At 38.4% G+C, this 9,635-nt stretch overlaps 1 long non-coding RNA gene and 1 pseudogene across 1 annotated transcript; both read left to right on the forward strand.

Annotated features, from left to right (window-relative positions):
- On the forward strand, positions 1-2,030 carry LOC116677187 (YEATS domain-containing protein 4-like; annotated as a pseudogene).
- Positions 2,031-4,026: 1,996 nt separating this feature from the next.
- Positions 4,027-7,425, forward strand: LOC116677188 (uncharacterized). The gene is made up of 2 exons (XR_004328944.1): positions 4,027-4,299; positions 7,368-7,425. It is a non-coding gene; the product is annotated as an uncharacterized LOC116677188 (long non-coding RNA).
- Positions 7,426-9,635: the final 2,210 nt, after the last annotated feature.

Genomic DNA, 9,635 nt, shown 5'->3' on the forward strand with positions numbered 1-9,635 from the left:
ATCCGTTGACACCATCTGCCGGAACCTTAATGTGTCCATGTCGCATTCTTACCGTACAATTTAAGACGTTACACTTGTCACTTCCGGCGCTGGTTTGAAATGAGAGCGTTGGCCGTGTAAAGCATAATTGTAATGCTTTAATGGCAGGTTTATTAAATGTTGATACACGCTGTGGAACAAGACGAGTCCGATAGAGTGTACCACTGGATCAACTTCACTCTTTCTAACGTACTATGTTCAAAAAAATGACCGAATTTGGTCCAGATTCCGGGGGGCGAGTTAAGGTAACGTTAACGCTAAAGCAGTCGGGATTTTTAAGAACAGATGAACTCGTACTGCAGTTTCATAATTAAGCAAAGACATGTTAAAATCATAAAGCAGAATCAATGTATCGTTACCCACAGTCATATCATTTTGTATTTGTGTTTTGGAATATTTTAACAGGAACACATCCATATGGTTAAATGTTTTCCCTTTGTGATCTGCAGGGAATAACCATTGTGAAGCCCATTGTGTTTGGGAACGTTGCCCGTTACTTTGGGAAAAAGAGAGAGGAGGATGGACACACACATCAGTGGTCTGTCTATGTGAAGCCTTACAGAAATGAGGTTAGACATCCAGGTCATTTAACGGCTTTGCAATACTGCCATTTATGTTGACTGATTACTTAGTTGGAAAGATAATCGCCAACCACTTCTGCTGTCCACTGTTCTTAATGTTTCCATAAATACATAGCATTGTTCTTCCAGGATATGTCTGCTTATGTGAAAAAGATCCAGTTTAAGCTACACGAGAGCTATGGTAACCCACTGAGAGGTGAGTAGCCATTTACCTTATAATAATAGAATAACTGCATTTGAATGCATCTGTTTTTCTTGTCAGAGGGGATGCATTGTTTACACTGGATTCTACTTAACTATATTAAAAAGGAAATGTGAGAAATGCAATAAAAGTAAGAAGAAAATGTGAATGGAGGTCAGTAGTACATTGATAGTATAGCGTGTAGTGGCTCACTGTGTTTCTCTTTCTTCCAGTGGTGACTAAGCCTCCATATGAGATTACAGAGACGGGCTGGGGGGAGTTTGAAATCATCATCAAGATCTTCTTCATTGACCCCAATGAGAGACCTGTGAGAGCCTAACTATTTAGTAGGCAGTGTGATTTAAGACTTTTGAACTTTATCTCCTTGTATGTATGCTTATATTGACTTGTACCTGTGTCTGCTTGGTCTCAGGTGACTTTGTACCATCTGTTGAAGCTGTTCCAGTCAGACTCCAGTGCCATGCCTAAAAGACAGTGGTCTCTGAGTTCTATGATGAAATGGTATGCCTGTTTTCGTGCTGCAGCTCATGACAAGAGTTACTGTACTGTATCAGTTTCTATGTTCCTTTACTATGACAATGCTAGGCCTATTAATTACTAGCTACTAATATTTAATCTCTCCATCATAAATAAATGGTGAATACAGAAATCACATATCACTTTCAAGTTTCCACAAATGTACAACTATATTAAATTTTGAATTGTCTAAAAATGGAAGTGAGGCACCTGACATTGTCATTTTTTTTCAGATCTTCCAGGATCCTACAGCCATGATGCAGCAGCTACTAACCACGTCGAGACAACTCACCCTTGGAGCATACAAGCATGAGACAGAATGTATGTGTACCACACACACGCAAAGTAACACAAGACACACATGTTTAAATACAGACTAGTATATACTTATTTTGACCTCAGTGCCCTGCATGAGGGAAAAATCTAGTTTGTGCTTCTGGACAGAAGAGCACAATTCATAGTTTGTGTCGCTGTCAACATGCTTGTGTCTGCAGTCGGTGAGCTGGAGCAGAGGACCAAGGAGAAAATGGAAGCAGCAAAGAAGAGAACCAGCCAGGAAATCACAGAGCTAAAAGATAACTAAAAGCCAGCAGAGAAAACATCAACCACCTTAAGGCAGAAATCAGGAAACTGGAGGAGGACGGAGACCACAAGGACCACTGAGAAATGGGAAAACACAGACATAAGTGGTTAAAAAACAACAAAACAAAAACAGGCAGTGTTCTGACAAATTTTGATTACACTTATTTGTTTTGTGTGTGTGTCTGTTTTTACAGGAACTCTTAACATCACATAGCTCGGAGAAGACATAAAGGATTTCCCCATAATGTATTTCTACTGTAGCACTGAAAAGAATGTCAGCCGGATTGCTTGTGGCTGAAACAAGGATTTTGTGATTGCTTCTTTTTATACTATCATTGTTATCTTTTCTACCCAAACATTGCTGGATCACCTGGTTGTAAGGTAGAATCGCAACATGTAGTTTGGTTTCACGTGTTTCTGTAATATTAATCTTGTTCAGTCATCTTGATGTAATTGAGCCCTGTGAGATCCTAAGCCGAGGTCTAATCCCCCGAAATCATTAAGCATCCCCATAGTATTGAGCTCATAGCTCTTTTGTTTTTGTTTTTTTTACTGATCTTCATGTTTTCTATATAAAGCAAAATGTGTTTACAGAATTGCTTGTGTATGCTTTTTTTTGTTGTAACCATTTGGGTGAAGTATTTTGAAAAACTGTTAAAAAGAGAACTTGTCACCAAAACTGAGCACCTGCTTGCCCCCTTACAGTTTGCGTATAGGACTGGGCGAGGGGTAGAAGATGCTACCAGCCCTCTGTTTAAACCTTGTTTTTTTTAAACACCTTGAAGGCAGAATTTCACAAGCCAAGCTGCTATTTGTGGACTTCTCATCAGCTTTTAATACATCCAACCCCACATTTTAATTTAAAGCTCATTAAGAACTTTGGTTAAGATTTTAATGTTATGGCCGGGATCCTTGATTTTTTTTTTTTAACTAACATAACTCAGAGACTGATAGTGAGTGAATGCATGTCAGGAGAATTAAGTTTACCTACATGCGTCCTTTCTTCGCCATGGTCCTGTTGATGAGTTTGTACAGTGGTGTGACAGCTAAACTCAATGTAACAACAACAACTAAGGATATCCGTATTGATTTTAGCCACAAGCCATTAACCCCTGAGAGTAGGATCATCAAGGGACAGGTGGACTTTGTAGATAACTACAAGTACCTGGGGAATTCTATTGATGACCAGCTGAATTTTAATATAACACTGAGATGCTGTGTAAGGTTTGTTCTGCCTCCGGAATTTATCTCAGTATCATGTTGATAAGACCCTCATGATTCCACTTTACAGACGTTAAATCCGTTTAAACTTTTTCTTTAATCTGTTGGTGCAGGAATCTCAGCATCAAGGCCAAAAACGCACTGTCCAGGATAGGGTACAGCAGAGTAGCCTACGCTATCTGATATGTACAACAAACAAGTAGGGAGGAAGGCTGAAGCCATCCTGTCTGACAACGCCCACCCTCTTCACTCTGAATTTTAAATGATGCCTTCTGATTCTAGGTTCAGATTCCCCGTTATTAAGGTATTAGGTAAGCTCCTTCATCCCCACAGCCATCTCACTTGAGGAGGTAGGCTAGTAACGCTCAACTCACATAGTAGTAGTTTAGTTAGCGATATGATGTGGTTGGTGCCGATGATGAATGATGATGTCTATGGTGAAGAGATACTGATCAGTTATTCGCCTGGTCACTTTGCACTTTATTTGTAGCTTTTCGTCCTTCAGCTTTTTTTTTTTTTTTTTTAGATGTTATTAATGCTGTGGACGTGCATGGATAACTAGCTGGGTGTTCAATAAATGGTTTAAAGTGAAAAGGGTTCAGGGTTCAGTCAGCTGTTGCAGTGACAGTGCATGATTTTTGTTTTTGTTTGATGCAACAATGACGTTTGTACCCACTGAAGTGATGTTTTCTGCCCTAATTCAAGTAATTCCTTCAGGAGCTGCCTAGTAATTGCTGTTTAAAGATTGGCATCGCCAGTTGGTACGTTGCAATAGTTGGTGCAAAGTAATTCAATGTTTTCATTCCAAAACTATTAAAGCATTAGCTTACCATACACTTTAGCTACGATATGTCAATTTTCAAATTTCCGAGAGTCCCTGAAAGCATCTAGCAGGAAGTTCAAACAACTTTTGCTGTCCGGACATGGTCCTCGAGTTGTACACAAATGCAACTTTGTGTCCTCTGGCTGTTCTTTAAAACTCCAAAGCAAATATGGTAAAATACAAAAAGCTAGAATGGAAGCAGTGTTGTGCAGGCCTGTACATTTGTTGCTGGCGTGTAGATGTAAGTTTAGTAAATACACGGAGCGACTAAATGCAGTTTGTGTGCTCAGGTTCAACTGGCTCCAGGTGTCCTTCAGTAGGAGAAGGACTTCAAGGTAAGTCTAGTTACACTTTGACTTTAAATATAAATAATACAAAGATGTATAGATATAGAGTCCTCGTGGGAGAATATTGCTTGGCAGATATGTGCTTAGGGTTTGAGGCGTTATTTCACACTTTTTCTATCTAAAAGCACTCAAATTTAACTCTGTTATCCTATAGAAGAAATGTGTGCCAGCAATGTTTTTTTTTTCTAGTCAGTGCTAATGAGACATGCAAACATAAAATAACTTTTGCTGTGAATGAGAGTGGGTAACATTATGGATTATTAGTTCACTAATAATGTTTATGTCAGGGTATTTAATAGATAATTATTTTTTCCAGGTAGAGGATTGGTGGTCAGGTGTATTCGATGTATATTACTCAGCACATGTTATTTGAGTGATAACATTTTATTCCAGTTCTAAATTTTAAATGTTTTAAAGACAGTATAAGCTACATATTGTTTTTCCGGATGTACAAATAGCCTCGTTATACTAGATGGGTCTTAAAACTTAAATTAATAAACAAAAGATTAACATAGGATAATAAACTAAGTCATCAAATATGTAAATAAAATACATGAAAAATTCATTCAATTTGCCTTAATAAGGAGACAATAAAATAAATAAGCAGTGATGTAATAAATTACATGAATAAATCTCTTTGCCTTAATAAGGAGACAAAAAAAATAAGCAATGATGGAAATTCAATTATTGGTAATTTTCTTTACCATATGATTAAGCGTAATAAATATAACTAGTATAATAATAATATTAAAGATATCAATTTTAGAAATATTTTTTAAGGAATTATTTTAGTGTACAAAATGTGATTTCCCCCCTTTTCTATTATAGTGCGCTCTTAATTACTAGACAGCCCGCGAGAGTTTTTCGGGCAGTCACGTGATCAGAGGGTTTAGCACCGACGTCAGAGAAACTGAGCTGGTAATGATCCTCAACGTGCTGCCTCCTGCCTTGTAAACTCCACGTCTTACCTTTTTAAAAAGACATATTTCCAACAACGGAATTTAATATTCCACGCGCTAGTTTGTATAAGATACGTCATAGTAATATAAACTGTAACGCTATTGGAAATGCAGAGGGAACCGTATAGCTCTTAATAATGTTACCCAGCTCGCATTATGTCTAACACTGATGGCTAACCTAAATGCAGCAAACATGTCTCCCCGCTAAGAAAACAACTGGTAGTATTCTGTTGCGTTCAAGATTTCAGGTAAGTCGGCTGAAAATAGGCAGGTTTCGTAGCCCGTAACTAGGGTATGTGTTACTCGACAGTGAGTGTATGGTCATGGTGTTTCTATAGTTTTCCCCCAAGGGACCCATTTTGCTGGGCTAGCTACATTTCTGTTTAAATGGCTTTATAGCTTCGTTTTACTAGCTATATTTCCTATTAGTTAAGAATGTAGCCAGTGTTGTTGCTCTGCCTTCCCCTCTCCGTGTCATGTGTCGGGCAATATTGATGTGAAGGCTATTTATCAATGGTTTGGCAGTTAGCATCATAGGAACTATCATGTTTAGACATGTGTGATCTACTGTTATGAAAATATAGCAGTAATAGTATCATTTGTTTGGGACACTTGCTTTCATGAGGGAAACCTGGGCTAGGTAAATGGTATAATCTGCAATTGACTTTCCTTCACAAATATTGTCAAGGTCTTGTCTGATGACTTTTATAGAAAGATTGAAATAAACTTCACTACAGAAAAGCAAAGAAACTCTCACTTCAGGCTGTATGTTTGCTCCACATATGACCACATCAGGCATGCTGGATGGCTACATAGATCTTTGTTTGGTTGTCCTCCACAGAGCTCCATTGTTGTCCCAGAGTATGTGTTTGAGCAGTTAAAGTCCATTCATGAGGCTGAGTGCATCATCAGCACGCCATAGTTGAATGTATTGAGTTTCTGCAAAGAGACAAGTGCGTTGTGGGGCTTCATTTGCAGTACTGCATTGGTGTGTATACCTGGCATACCGATAGTCATAAATGTCTCTTAGCACAATAGAGGATCCATCTTTTAGAATAGCCTTTCATCAATATCATGCCATGAAGGGACCACATTTTACGAATCTCTTCAATCAATATGGGATAGCTAAGAAGGCCACCCTTAAGTGCATTCTCTCTAAGTGCGTGAAGGAATCATTTGAGTGGATAGTAACTAGTAAGGGTGTGTGCTGCTCTGATTGTTGTAGATAATAGCAGGATGAGGAAGGGCTGTAATTAGGCTTGCATGCTTTGGGTGTGTAGGTGCCAACATAAATTGATGTGCCAAGTAAATGAAGGTGTTTCTTTTCCTATCCCTAAACTAAAATTTCAAATTAACTTTTATATGTTGCAACATGCCCTACAAAGGGGATTATTTCTATTTTCTCTTTAGTCACAGTCAGTTCAGGAATCTTTTATATTACCTTGGGTCAGCTCAGCTGAAAGCAGATCTGTAGCTCATGTAGGGCTCAACTAAAACGTAATATTGCACCACCGTGTTTGAGGTGGATATTGCCTAAGAAGGAATTAGTCAGAGCAGTTTGGGCTGTTGCACTGGGCCTGTAATAGGCCTGTATAAAGTAACAAAATGTAAAGCTAAGTAAGATTCTAGTCTGGCCTTATCACTTGGTATTAATAGTTATGTGGCTTTTTTAACATGGATTTCCTTAATTATTTTTGTATTATGTATGCATCAGTTACTTTTCAATCAGTATTACACAAAATAAAGTGCTCTTTGTGTATTATCTGTCACCATGTAACTTGAATTTGGTGCACTGTGTTAGCGCTATTTCACCCCTGATAGCAGTGTCATTTGAATACAGTGAAGCTGATGTGTGTGTGTCTGATTATCATCTTTCTGTTTCATATGCAAACTACTATAGTTTAACTGTCAAGTACTTAATGTGCTTGTTGCAGTTTGAATGTGTAAGGCTGTCCACATTCTCAGCAGCTCGTGATGCACCTTTAAGCAAGGCATGTGACCCCTGGATGCTTCAGAAGAGCAGTTTGAGCTGTGGTTCTACTAACTGTGCAGCACTTGCCAACTATGTTGTTTAAAGTTTTTGGTTGTGTGTGTTAGGTGTAGTGGTGAGCCCATGGAGAGCCATCATCTTCAGGCAGAGCAGCACTGGAGGAGAGAAAAAGGCCTGGTGGGGGTAAGCAGCCTACTACTCACAACTAGATGGTAACAAGATGCAATATGTGTGAAATTCTAACTGAGAAATATAAAAGGCTAGTATTACCATATAACATTTTACAGTAAAATGCATGGTTTCTGAACTCATTTAGGAGACTCCTGTTTTGTCTGGGGATATGTCTTTCCTGCTCTTGTTGTTGTCCAAATGTAGTTACAAATTTTTTGATACATTTTTTTTGTGTGTTGATTTCGTCACAGCAGACATTTTGACTTGTCGGCAGAAAAGCACAGGTGGAACAAATAACATTACTGATCGCGTCAATTCTGTGGAAGTGTCCCAGTAAGCCATTCCAGTAACCCAGCATGCACCTAGCAGGTACTGCTAAGCTCAATGGAAATGCAGCGGTAACAGTACTAGTAATATGCCTGTAGTTTTCTTACTGTCAGCGACATTTTGACATGTCTTTTAGTTTGATATTACCTAATTCCTTTCTACGCAAAAAAATAATATTTATATTCAATGTTATATAATAAGTTACTTTACTAATGCTCTACCTGTTTAAAGGTAACTCCGCAGATTTTACACATCAAGTCTGTTTACAGATATTGGGAGTACTACTGAAAATGTGAAAAGTTGTATAAAGCCTTTGTGGTTCCAGAAGGAGCTGTGTGAAATCTGAAAAATTGCTTCATGTTGTCAATTCATGTCTAGGGGGGATGAAGATTAATGAACTACACAAGATAAAAATAAAAAGTAAAGATCTGGCAGTGTGGAGTAAAGATAGTGGCTACTAACATAATGCATCCAAATCTCTGACTTAACTGTTGGTGGGTGAGTTGCATTGTGTAAAGTAAGCACCAGATTTTGACACAGAAGAAGAATGCATGAAACAAAATGGGAAGGCAAGGCAGCTTTATTGTATAGCACATTTCAGCAACTCTTCACACTACAATATAGTGTGTCACTATAAGGTTTAGTTTAATCATGGCAAACTTAGCAAAATCCTGAACAACTCCAACTGTTTCTATAGATTTTGCCATAAAATATACGTCACCCCGCGTTGGAGAAATTCTCAGACACGTATTTGTTCCTCTTACCCCCGGAATGGCCACAACCCTATCTCACAATTGTTAACAAAAACATCCCAAAGGCACCAAAGTACTCAGTTCACTTCAATATTGGTTTAGCCAACACAATGAGATTTAGTTTCCCTTTTGTCACAATGTCCATTAGAACAGTCAAATCACTGTCTAATCAAGTCATTTACTTTTCTTACCCTTGCTGGTTGTCATACAGTTTCAACAAAAATCGACTTCAGTATAGAAATGAGCAATCATTAAGAAAGGCAACATCAAAAATAAAGGTCTTCAGCATTGATTTAAAAGAGCTGAGGCTTGCGGCGGATCTGCAGGTTTCTGGGAGTTTGTTCCAGATGAGAGGAGCATAAAAACTGAACACTGCTTCCCCCTGTTTTGTTCTGGTTCTGGAGACAGAAAGCAGACCTGTCCCAGACGACCTGAGAGGTCTGGGTGGTTCATAGTGTAGCAGCAGATCAGAAATGTATTCTGGCCCTAAACTGTTTAGTGATTTATAAAGTAGCAAAATCATTTTGAAATTAATTATTTGAGGCACCGGAAGCCAGTGTCCTTCAGGACTTCAGAACTGGAGGGATGTGATCCACTTTTTTGGTCTTAGTAAGGACTCGAGCAGCAGCGTTCTGAATCAGCTGCAGCTGCCTGATTTTTTTATTTTTATTTTTTTGGGGAGACACCGTTACAGTAGTCAAGTATACTGAAGATAAAGCATGGAAAAGTTTTTCCAAATCCTGCTGAGACACAATTCCTTTAACCCTTGATATATTCTTAAGGTGGTAATAGGCTGACTTTGTTATTGTCTTAATGTGGCTGTTGAAATTCAGGTTTGAGTCCATGACTACACCAAGATTTCTGGCTTTGTCTGTTTTTAACATTGTCGTTTGAAGCTGAGCGCTGACTATCGACCATTCTTTTTTAGCTCCAAAAACAACCACCTCAGTTTTTCCTTCATTTAATTTAAGAAAGTTCTGGCACATCCAGTCGTTAGTCAGTTTTGTATTGGACTATATCTTTGTTTCTGCTGTATTGATTTTGACCCTTTTTTAAACTGTCCATGTGTGAGTGTGATGTTAAGTGGGTGCAGAACTTCTTTGATATTAGTAAAGGTGGGATTGT

The sequence above is a fragment of the Etheostoma spectabile genome, unplaced genomic scaffold (assembly GCF_008692095.1).
Source record: "Etheostoma spectabile isolate EspeVRDwgs_2016 unplaced genomic scaffold, UIUC_Espe_1.0 scaffold00004520, whole genome shotgun sequence".
NCBI lineage: Eukaryota > Metazoa > Chordata > Actinopteri > Perciformes > Percidae > Etheostoma > Etheostoma spectabile.